The sequence below is a fragment of the Chiloscyllium punctatum genome, chromosome 22 (genome assembly GCF_047496795.1).
Source record: "Chiloscyllium punctatum isolate Juve2018m chromosome 22, sChiPun1.3, whole genome shotgun sequence".
NCBI classification, from domain to species: domain Eukaryota; kingdom Metazoa; phylum Chordata; class Chondrichthyes; order Orectolobiformes; family Hemiscylliidae; genus Chiloscyllium; species Chiloscyllium punctatum.
In genome coordinates, this window is record NC_092760.1 from 79,759,038 (window position 1) to 79,771,808 (window position 12,771).

At 40.6% G+C, this 12,771-nt stretch overlaps 1 protein-coding gene across 2 annotated transcripts in view; it reads left to right on the forward strand.

Annotated features, from left to right (window-relative positions):
• The first annotated feature begins 234 nt into the window (after nt 1-234).
• Nucleotides 235-12,771, forward strand: part of bbox1 (butyrobetaine (gamma), 2-oxoglutarate dioxygenase (gamma-butyrobetaine hydroxylase) 1) — a 220,637-nt gene continuing 208,100 nt past the window's right edge. Inside the window, exon 1 of one of the 2 annotated variants that reach the window (XM_072592701.1) lies at nt 235-457. The gene's annotated coding sequence lies outside the window, so the exon portion shown is untranslated. Of the gene's footprint in view, nt 458-964; nt 985-12,771 lie in introns of those variants that run through there. The other variant, XM_072592703.1, reaches the window with a different exon arrangement.

A 12,771-nucleotide genomic window follows, 5' to 3' on the forward strand; every position in this document is an offset into this window, starting at 1 on the left:
TTCTAATTAGATCCAAGTCTTTATTTAATCCACTGTCTCTTAGAATGGGTTTCACCTTCTTCCCACTTTCTGGCTGGAAATTTCTCATAAATTCCCTCTTGAATTTTGATCCTGTGGCAGAGCAGTCTGGATGGGCCGAATTTTGTATGGTCTTCGGTTCTGGGATAGTACTTGCAAATTCTTTCCATATCCTCTTTGACTCTTTACGGTAATACGGAAACAAGAACTGCCTACCTTTGGTCTGGGCTTGGTGAAACATTAATTATACCCCACCCAGTTAGAAACACTTGTACTAGTAAGTCTCGCACTCATATAGTCATCAGCAAAATCAGATGTAATCGCTAACGATCCCATTGGTACGGTATTTTTAACCATGTAAATATCAAGCTCCTCCTACAAAACAATACATTCGGTCGAATCGAGTTGTGTTGAGAACAAACGATCGTGTAAGCCGCAGGTAAGTGGACTCTGTTCCAAATCATAAACTTGACCCGGCCGTAACCACGTTTACGAATGTGTAAATGGAAACTTTCAGAGCAGTGTTAAATATTAAAGAGAAACAGCAGATGAACCTGCATCCTCGTCTACTCCATGGCCTTCCCCTCAGCAGTTGTCAGGGAGGGCGAAGGGTTTGAAAAGAATACAAGCAGAGCTGGCCCTGGAGATTTTATTTGAAACGAATGAAGCAAGCTTTAGAGGGAATTTGAGCAGAAGATTTCTCCAACTGTCACAGACTAGCCGCCCCGGCCCCGGCCATGATGGGAAACGTTAGTAGGGGTAATGGTTTGGGATGGACTCTCCCCTCCCCCACTCCACCGCCCACGCGCACTCTCCATTGTTCGGCCGTTGATTGGTGAGATATCACAATCTTAAGCCCGCCCCTTAGCCTGCCATTGGCTGAGGGAAGCTGTCAGTTGGACAGTGTCGCGTGCGAGTGCTCGAGGCAGCGATCGTTAGGCTGACGCGGGAGCGAGAGGGGGAAGGGTAGGAATTGACAGATTTCAAATCTCACAGAGAAATAACCAAAAATACTGGTCAGGCAATTTTTCTTTCTGGGCTGAGTCTTCACCTATCCATTCACTTATTTGCTCCCTAGCCTGCAGCCGCGCTTTCAAAATAAATAGCACATTTTCCGAGATGACATCACTTCTGAAGAAGGGTAGCGGGATGCATAGCGTGAACCCTGTTTTCTCTGTACAGACGCTGCCAGACCTGCTGAGTTTCTCCAACAATTTCAGGTTTTATTTAAAATGTATTTATTTTATATTCGTTCCTGAAATGTGAACTTCGCTGACCAGGCCAGCATTTATTGCCCAGGCAAAAGTGAGGACTGCAGATGCTGGAAACCAGAGTTTAAATTAGAGTGATGCTGGAAAAGCACAGCAGGTCAGGCAGCATCCGAGGAGCAGAAAAATCGACTTTTCGGGCAAAAGCCCTTCATCAGGGCTTCAACATCGCCCATCCTAATTGCTCTGAGGGCAGTTAAGAGGTAACCACATTGCTGTGTATCCTAAACAAGTACTCAGTATCCTCCAAGGGAGAGAAACAGGATTGAATTATCGAAAAATGTGAAGTAAGGGAGGAAAGTTATTTGTTATGCACTATGGAGCTGATGTGGATCAGAGAAGAAGGGAGAATCTTGGTAATAACTGGACAATGCAAGTCAATCAGTACCAAGCAGTGACGTCTAGTAGTGATAGATTAACCTAAAGTTATGAGATTACCAATAAGTCTAGTTCAAGTCTAGCTTTGGGTAACAAGTAGGTTAGACCAGGGAAACCCAATGGATATCATCTATCTAGACTTTCAAAAGGCCTTTGATAAGATGCCTCATGGGAGGCTGGTGAGTAAGGTGAGTGCCAATGGTGTACAAGGTGAGCTACTGGCATGGATTGAGGATTGGCTGTCTGACAGAAGGCAGAGAGTTGGGATAAAAGGTTCTTTTTTGGAATGGCAGCTGATAACAAGTGGGTCCCGCAGGGTTCAGTGTTGGGGCTGCAGCTGTTCACTTTATATATTAATGATCTGGATGAAGGTATGGGGGAATTTTGGCGAAGTTCGCCGATTGATATGAAGTTAGGCAAACAGGTAGGTAGTACTGAGGAGGTGGGGAGGCTGCAGAAAGATTTAGACAGTTTTAGGAGAATGGTCCAGGAAATGGCTGATGAAGTTCAACGTGAGTAAGTGCGAGGTCTTGAATTTTGGAAAAAAGAATATAGACATAGACTATTTTTTAAATGGTGAGAAAATTCATAAAGCCAAAGTACAAAGGGATCTGGGAGAGTTAGTCCAGGATTCTGTAAAAGTTGATTTGCAGGTTGAGTCAGTGATGAAGAAAGCAAATGCAATGTTGTCATTTATCTCAAGAGGGTTGGAATATGAAAGCAGCGATGTGCTTCTGAGACTTTATAAAGCTTTAGTTATACCCATTTGGAATACTGTGTCCAATTTTGGGCCCCACACTTCAGGAATGACATACTGGCACTGGAGCGTGTCCAGAGGAGATCCACACAGATAATCCCTGGAATAGTAAACCTAACATATGATGATCAGCTGAGGATCCTGGGATTGTATTCATTAGAGTTTAGAAGGTTGAGGGGAGATCTAATAGAAACTTACAAGATAATGCATGGTTTAGAATGGGTGGATGCTGGGAAGTTGTTTCCATTAGATGAGGAGACGAGGACCTGTGGGCATAGCCTTAAAATTAGAGGGGGTCAATTTAGAACGGAAATGAGGAGACATTTCTTCAGCCAGAGAGTGGTGGGCCTGTGGAATTCATTGCCACGGAGCTCAGTGGAGGCTCGGACTTTGGGTGTCTTCAAGGCAGAGATTGATAAATTCTTGATCTCGCAAGGAAGTAAGGGCTACGGGGAGAGTGTGGCTAAGTGGAACTGAAACACCCATCAGCCATGATTAAATGGCGGAGTGGACTCGATGGACTGAATGGCCACTCCTATGTCTTATATGCTATGACATGAGATTACAGATAATGATTAAAAACAGTTCTGTTGCTGTTAATGATCCACAGTTAATTATGAATTCTTAGGTTTGTGTTTCTGGATCTTTTCAAAATATACCCAATTTAACACATTGGTAATCCCACGCAATATGATGGAGTATGAGCTCATTGTGAAGATTGGATTTTGGTGACTGCATAATGAATGTACAGTCATTATTGCTACTAATACTTTCATGGATAGAAGCATCTGCAACAAGAAGATTGAGGCTAAGACCAAGTTGGTTTTCCTCTCCTTGATTCTCACATCATCTGCAGATAATGTCTGACATAAATATCTTGCAGTACTCAGACATTAGGAATGCTACCAAGTCATTCTTGTAGTGGAATTGCAGCCCACCACCTAGAGTACATGTTGTGCCCTTGCAATCCTTAATATTATTTCCAAATGATACTCAAAGGGAGCACTGCTTGATGAACTGAGACAGGGTAGTAGGTGGTAGCAGGAAAATTAATAATAGAATATTAGGTATCATTAAGTAGTTGAGAATATAATTTGAGATTGTTCCACAGCAATGCGTATAATAAAAATGTTTTTAAAAAAAGCTTAAACAGGCTGCCACATTTGTCCTGTATGAAAGCTCTCAGTTACTGCGCAACATTTGGCCAGAGCCTCAATTGCTAGTTATGAAATCTCAGATTAAATAGTTGCTATGGAAAAGATTTTCTGTGTTTCTGTGGAGCTAGTTAGCCTGATTCTTTATTGATGTTTTAATGATAGACAACACACAGTAAATTTCTTGCTGATCTGGTTAGTCACAAACTATTAGATTAGATTAGATTACTTACAGTGTGGAAACAGGCCCTTCAGCCCAACAAGTCCACACCGCCCCGCCGAAGCGCAACCCACCCATACACCTACATCTACCCCTTACCTAACGCTACGGACAATTTAGCATGGCCACTATGTTAACATTTTATTAATGGTTAATTTATTAACCATTTAAAAATTGTTATGTTTGTTTTGCATGTCACAACAATGTGTTTCCCTCCAGTCAAAAGAGATCAGGCCTGAAATTCCATACCATTTTTGCAATATAATCTGCCTAGTAAGTTAAGGATTGTCCCCTGAAAAATTTAAAATCCTCAGATATCCTTTTTTATTATGCTTCTGCATAGTTTGATACACAGGTTGTGGTAGTTGGAATGAGGAACATAAATTATATTTGTTGCCAAACCTACTGAGGCAGATGGGAGTGAGGAACTTTGAAAATGTGAGGAGTGATAATTATAGTTGAGAACGACATTTTGAACTAATTCATTTATACCTTTAGTCTAGACAATCTGTAAAGCAATCAAGATGATGATTGCGCTACTGGTTAGAATGCAAAGATTGTCCTTACCAAAGCTGCTGTCCTGTATTGTACATCACTCCCCATGATTTATGGTTATGCAGGTTGTAAATAGATTGTACAATATCATTATTTTGTCGTTAAGAAGTGCAGATGCCTTTAGAAAATTTGCAGCTGATTGTAAGGCCCCACTCCAAAGTGCTATGTTGAATTCTATTGGATGCTCTCACTGGAACCAATACTTTGTTCCCTATTTTAGTTATCTTTATTGTTTCAAAGCAAAATATTGACCGTAAGCCAGCCAAGAACGTCCTTTGTGTGTTATGCTTCTCATTATATCTTGCTTTTCCTCAAACAAACAATAGAACATAGGACATTACAGCGCAGTACAGGCCCTTCAGTCCTCGATGTTGCGCTGACCTCTCATACCAATCTGAAGCCCATCTAACCCACACTATTCCATGTACGTCCATATGCTTGTCCAATGACGACTTAAGTATACTTAAAGTTGGCGAATCTACTACTGTTGCAGGCAAAGCATCTCATACCTTTACTACTCTATGACTAAAGAAACTACCTCTGACATCTGTCCTATATCTATTACCCCTCAATTTAAAGCTCTGCCCCCTCGTGCTCGCCGTCACCATACTTAGAAAAAGGCTCTCCCTGTCCACCCTATCTAACCCTCTGATTATTTTATATATCTCTATTAAGTCACCTCTCAACCTCCTCTCTAATGAAAACAGCCTCAAGTCCCTCAGCCTTTCCTCGTAAGACCTTCCCTCCATACCAGGCAACATCCTAGTAAATCTCCTCTGCACCCTTTCCAAAGCTTCCACATCCTTCTTATAATGCGGTGACCAGAACTGTACACAATACTCCAAGTGGTGCCTCACCAGAGTTTTGTACAGCTATAGCATAACCTCATGGTTCCGGAACTCGATCCCTCTATTAATAAAAGCTAAAACACTGTATGTGTTCTTAATAACCCTGTCAACCAGGGTAGCAACTTTCAAGAATCTGTGTACCTGGACATTGAGATCTCTCTGCTCATCTACACTACCAAGAATCTTACCATTAGCCCAGTACTTTGCATTCTGGTTACTCCGACCAAAATGAATCACCTCACACTTGTCCACATTAAACTCCATTTGCCACCTCTCAGCCCAGCTCTGCAGCTTACCTATGTCTCCCTGTAACCTACAACATCCTTCGTCACTATCCATAACTCCACTGACCTTAGTGTCGTCTGCAACTTTACTAACCCACCCTTCTACGTCCTCATCCAGGTCATTTATAAAAATGACGAACAATAGTGGTCCCAACACCGACCCTTGCGGTAACTGGACTCCAAGATGAACATTTCCCATCAATCACCACCCTCTGTCTTCTTTCACCAAGCTAATTACTGATCCAAACTGCTATATCTCCCACAATCCCATTCCTCCATATTTTGTACAATAGCCTACTGTGGGGAACCTTATCGAACACCTTGCTGAAATCCATATACACCACATCAACCGGTTTACTCTCATCTACCTCTTTGGTCATGTTCTCAAAGAACTCAATAAGGTTTGTGAGGCACGACCTACCCTTCACAAAACTGTGTTGACTATCCCTCATCCAATTATTCTTTTCTAGATGATTATAAATCTTAACTCTTATAACCTTTTCCAACACTTTACCAACAACTGAGGTAAGGCTCACTGGTCTATAATTACCAGGATTGTCTCTACTCCCCTTCTTGAACAGGGGAACCACACTTGCTATTGAAACAATGTTGCTTGTCTAAGAATTCCATTAAGCAATGTGATCAATATAATTAGAGATTCTTTGTCCAAGGTGAAATCACAAAAAACTAACAGTGTGTTTAAAAATGTCACATCTGCATGTCTCATCTCCACTTTTCCTGGAACAGCATAAATTATGTGGTGCTAGTCAAAGCCTATGACTTTACCTCTCATTAATATTTTTGGATTATTTACAAATTTCTTCTGTACAATATCTTCCAATAAACATTTTGACTCAGTCTTAACATATAGAAATTGTATTGCCACTATCACAGGAATCAGTCTAGTAACCCTAGCACATTACACTGATTCAAGTATTCACACCTTACACCAATCCGCATTTTCATCTGATTTCCAGATTCTTATGTTTTATGTAATATAAAATTTGGATCCAATTTATTTAACACAAATCTTTTACTAATCTTATTCTGTAATTGCTTTTGAAATCTGTTGTACCTTTTAGTCTTTGCTGTTGACAAGTTTGCTGTAAAAAATGCTTATCCCTAAATAACCCGATTGTTCTTTTACCACAAATGCAGGCTCTCCTTATTCTGACATAAATTAACAGATGAGACTTAATTATTTTAGGCAATTTCTGGAATTGTTTAATCATGTTTCCAAAGTATATTTTTCAAATTAATCCAAATCTCCAACCAAATTGTGCTTATTATAATGGTGTACCATTTCTCATAGAACTCTTTGATAAATATCCACATTGGCAAAATACAAAGGTCGGTGAGCAGAGATACAAAAGGAAAATCTAACAGTAAAAATAATCTTGAATCATCATATAATCAATGCATGATATAGTACTTCCCTAATACTTGGGACATGCCTTGGTTGGAACCACAGGCGGAACTAATGTGATAATTTTGTAACAAGTCAAACGAATATTAGCCTTCCTTGTAATGCCAATAGTAAGCAAAATATTCAAGTGCTTTGGTATATCTTATCAATGCAGAACGGAACGCTCATGTCATTGTACTATTCTCTACATATTATAACGTAGTCAGATAACAACTGAATTAATTAAATATAAAAGCTTTTCAATTGGTGAAGGAACCCAGATCTTGCTTCTTCTTCAATCCCCTGACATCAGCCACTAAAATCTTCGCTTGTTACTCAAGCTATGCCCAGGATTGTTCCTTTGAGTTCCTAGATTCTAAGCTCCCCAGTCTTGATTCTCACCTTTCTACTGGTTTTAGGCAGGGTACAAAACTGGAATATTTAAATGAGGTCACTTAAACTGACCTCGATTTAATTATTCCTGTGGGGCTTTTGCTCCTATCCCCATCTCCACCTCTCCTGAACATCTCCACTAAAATTAAGGTCTCTTTTTATTCTCTCTCTTTTGAGAACAGTCCTCAAGGACAATTTAGATGTATATCTCCTTAAAAATGTGAGCTACTTTGTTCTTCCTTGCAATGCTTTTATCTCTTATGTACTGACTTGAAAACTAGAACACAGTCACAATCTATCTATTTCGTATAAATACCCAATAGTAAGCCCAGTTATATACCACTTATTTCCTCAGCATCCTGCTATTCTTTTCATCAAGACCTGCATTTTTAAGGATGCACTATAATGTATAAATAAAACCATACAATGCATATAAATGCCATTCAGTCCACCATGTTTCTGCCATCTATTAGTCCCATTGTTATACGATGGACAAAGATTGTGCTGGGGATTCTCAAATGGATATGCAACTAACCTGACACCTTAGATTTTGTCATTTAATTTTGTAGAGTGAGCACAGTTCAGATGTATTGGTACAAATTTAGTACAACATTGAATGGTGGAGACATTATGATGAATTTGTAAATGCCAACCATTTGACTAAGACAATAAGATGTCAGACAAGAAGTAGCCATTTGGCCCATAAAATCTGTTCTCCCATTCACTGAGATCAAGACTGATCTGATAATCCTCAACTCTACTTTCCTGCCTTTTCCCCATAATTCATGATTGTCTTATTGATTGAAAAATTCAGTCTCAGCATTGAATATGCTTAATGATCCAGCCTCAACAGCTTTCTGTGGTAAAGAGTTTCACAGATTCACTATCCTCTGAGAGAAAAAAAAGTCTTCCTAAATTTTGTCTTAAGTGCACAACCCCTTGCTTTGAGATCATGCTCTCTGGTCCTAAATTCTCCCACAGAGGTAAACAAACTCCTAGAATCCACACTGACAAGCCCTACTGTGGTGCAAGGTAAAATAGGGTGGAGTCAGCAAGTTTTTTTCAAGGGGAGGTCAAGCCTGACAAACCTGTTAAAATTATTTTAAGGAAGTAATGAGCAAGTTAGATAAAGGAGAGCTAGCAGATGTGATCTATTTAGATTTCCAGAATGCCTTTGACTAGGTGCTGCAATGAAGGCTGCTAAACAAGATAACTAGATAGAGCATTGGCTGTCAGACAGAAGGCAGAAAGTCCGGTTAAAGGGGTCTGTCTTAGGATGGCAGTTGATGACTAGTGAAGTTCCACAGGGGTCAGTGTTGCAACTATAACTCTTCATGTTATACATTAATGATGTGGATGAAGGAATTGAGGGCATTGTTGCTAAGTTTGCAGATGACGCAAAGATATATGGAAGGACAGGAACTGGGGAGGTTAGAGAAGTAATTGTTCAGGCAAGGAAATTGAAGAAAGAAGAGACAATTGGAATACAATGTGGATATGTGTGATGTTTGGTAGGAAGAATAGAAGTGTCAACTATTTTCTAAATGGGTAAAGACTTTAGAAGTCTGAAGCACAAAGGGACTTTGGAGTCCTAGCTCAGGATTCTATCAGAGTTAACTTGCAGGTTCAGTTGGCAGTTAGGAAGGTAAGGTCAATGTTAGCATTAATTTCAAGAGGGCTAGAATATAAGAGCAGACATGTACTGTGAGTCTGGTCAGATTGCATTTGGAATATTGTGGAATAGTTTTGGGCTATGTATCTAAGGAAGGATGTACTAGTGTTCATGGGTCCAGAGAAGGTTTACAAGAATGATCCCAATGACATAGGGCTTATCATATGAGGAGTGATTGAGAACTCTGGGCCTTTGGTCGATGGAGATTAGAAGGATGGGGTTTGAGCGCTCGGGTGAGGCCCGGGATCTCATTAGAACTTACAGAATATAGAGAGACCTGGATAGAGTTGACGTGGAGAAGATGCTTCCATTAGTAGGAAAGATCAGAACCCGATGGCACTGCCTCAGAGTGAAGGGTCAACCCTTTAGAACTGATATGAGAAGGAATTTCTTCAGCCAGAGCATGGTTAATCTGTGGAACTCATTACTACAGAAGACTGGAGGCCAAATCATTGAAAGTATATGATACACAGATAGATAGATTATTGATTTATAGGGGGTTCAAAGGTTATGGGCAAAAGACAAGTGAATGGAGTTGAGAAACAAATCAGCCACACTCAAACAGTGGAGCAGACTCAAGAAACCGAATGGTCTAATTCTGTTCCTGTGTCTTATGGTTTACGTATCTTATGTGCTTCAATAAAGTATCCTCCGACTTTTCTAATCTTCAGTAAATGAAAGCACAACCTATTTGACCTCCTTGTGAGAAAATTCAGAATTAATCTATTGAACCTTCTCTGGAGTGCCTTCAATGCTAGTACAACTTCCTTTAGATAAGGTGACCAAGACTGTTTACAGTTTTTCAGGTGTAGTGCATTGTATAATTTTAGCAATACCTCTTTATTTTTATGCTCCATTCCATTTGAGATAAAGGGCAATGGCCCATTTGCCTTCCCTACTATCCTCTGAACTTGGATTTTTGTAATTCATGCACCCTGAATTCCACTATCTTAGAAGATCACAAGGTTAGATCTCACGGAATACAGGGAGAACTAGCCATTTGGATACAGAACTGGCTCAAAGGTAGAAGACAGAGGGTGATGGTGGAGGATTGGTTTTCTGACTGGAGGCCTGTGACCAGTGGAGTGTCACAAGGATTGGTGCTGGGCCCTCTACCTTTTGTCATTTACATAAATGATTTGGATGCGAGCATAAGAGGTGCAGTTAGTAAGTTTGCAGATGACACCAAAATTGGAGTTGTAGTGGACAGCGAAGATTACAACAGGATCTTGATCAAATGGGCCAATGGGCTGAGAAGCGACAGAAGGAGTTTAATTCAGGTAAATGCAAGGTGCTGCATTTTGGGAAAGCAAATCTTGCAGGACTTAAACACTTAATGGTAAGGTCCTAGGGAGTTTTGCTGAACAAAGAGACCTTGGAGTGCAAGTTCATAGCTCCTTGAAAATGGAGTCGCAGGTAGATAGCATAGCGAAGAAGGTGTTTGGTATGCTTTCTTTTATTGGTCAGAGTATTGAGTACAGGAGATGGGAGGTCATGTTATGGCTGTACAAGACATTGGTTAGGCCACTGTTGGAATATTGCGTGCAATTCTGGTCTCCTTCCTATTGGAAAGATGTTGTGAAACTTGAAAGGGTTCAGAAAAGATTTACAAGGATGTTGCCAGGATTGAAGGATTTGAGTTTTGGGAGAGGCTGAACAGGCTGGGGCTGTTTTCCCTGGAGTATCGGAGGCTGAGGGGTGACCTTATAGAGGTTTACAAAATTATGAGGGGCATGGATAGGATAAATAGGCAAAGTCTTTTTCCCTGGGGTGGGGGAGTCCAGAACGAGAAGGCATAGGTTTAGTGTGAGAGGGGAAAGATATAAAAGAGACCTAAAGGGCAACTTTTTCCCACAGAGGGTGGTAGGTGTATGGAATGAGCTGCCAGAGGAAGTGGTGGAGGCTGGTACAATTGCAACATTTAAGCGGCATTTGGATGGGTATATGAATAGGAAGGGTTTGGAGGATATGGGCCGGGTGCTGGCAGGTGGGACTAGATTGGGTTGGGATATCTGGTCGGCATGGATGGGTTGCACTGAAGGGTCTGTTTCCATGCTGTACATCTCTATGACTCTAAGTGCTTATTATCAATTTTTACATTACTTGCTAATTTGCCCTGTGCCATTTGCAATTTTTGCAAAATTGTATGTTTTTTCTTTCAATTTCCTTAACTTCCTTAGTTATTGTATATATATGGTGTATATATATTGTATGTATATGGTGTATATAACTTCCTTAGTAAACCTTTGGTTTACCCACTTCCTACAATCCTTCATCCTCACTGGGACATATCTTTGCTGTGTCCAGCATCAGCTTGGCACATGTTTTTTTCACAGAGCTTGGAGCCCATCCTTTAAAACATGGAACATGGCTCATTTGTTCAGTCCACTTTTAGACTTAGGCTATCAAATACTGTGGCATAGTTATGTCTCAGCATCTATTGTAGTACAAGTAACCTCCACTTAAACGTTGCCATGGAAAATCAGTCTGAAGTCATGCACGTCAGTCCTCCACCATGAAAGTTCAGACTGAGTAAGGAGCAGGAGGATAACTAGAGGACTGGTTAGTTCACTGAAGGACAAAAGAGGGAATTTATGTGTGAGACCAGAGGAAGGGGTGAGGTCCTTCATGAGTACCTTACATTGGCATTAAACCAAGCAAAAGACATGGATGATGATAAATTTAGAGAGGGATTTGTTGATACTCTGAGGCATGTTGATAGGAGGGTATGTTGAATATTTTGAGAAACATTAAAGTAGATAAGTCCCCAGGGCGTAATGGGATCTATTCCAGGATACTGAAAGAGGAAGGGATGAGATTCCTGGGGTCTTAGCAGAGCTCTTTGTATTTTCTTTACCCATAGGTGGGGTCCAGAGACTGACGGGTAGCCAGTTTTTGCTCAAGAAAGACAACATGGCTAATCCAGGGAGTTGTAGGACGGTGAGTCTTATATCAGTGAAAGAGTAATTATTGAAGAGAAGATTCTAAGGGACAGGATTTATTTACATTTGGAGAGGAGTGGGATTATTAAGAATAGTTAGCAGGGGAGGTCTTGTTCCACAAACATGATTGAGTTTTTGAGGAAGTGATGAAAACAATTGATGAGAGTAAAGCAGTGTTGTCTACGTGGACTTTACAAAAGCATTTGCCAAGGTCCCTCATGATCGGCTGGTTCAGGAGATAAACCTGCATGGAATCCATGGTGAGTTGGCAAGGTGGATACAAAATTGGCTTGGGCATGGAAGCCAAGATAGTTGTGGAGGAGTATTTTTCTGATTAGGGGTCTGTGATCAGTGGTGTTCCACAAGGATCAGTGCTAGGATTTCTATAGTTGTGATGTAAGTAAATGATTTGGCTGATAATGTAGGTGGCCTGATTGTTAAGTTTGCAGATAACACAACAATTGTTGGAGTTGTGAATAGTGAGGAACAATATTAAAGGTTACAAAAGGATATAGACCAGCTGGAAAGTTGGATGGAGAAATGGCAGATGGAGTTTAATCTGGACAAGTGTGGATTATGCATTTTGGGAGGTCAAATCCAAGAATGGTAGGACCCTGAGGAGCATTGATAGTCACACTACTCAGACACCTTGGCATCATGGTAGCCCACAAACCCACTAACACAGCAGCTAATGAACTGAAAGACCTTATACAGACAACAAGCAAAACTAATGTCATTTACAAAATATCATGCAAGGACTGTAACAAACACTACATTGGATAAACAGGCAGAAAACTAACCACCAGGATACATAAACACCAACTAGTCACAAAAAGACATTGACCCTCTTTCACTAGTATCCTTGCATACGGATGAG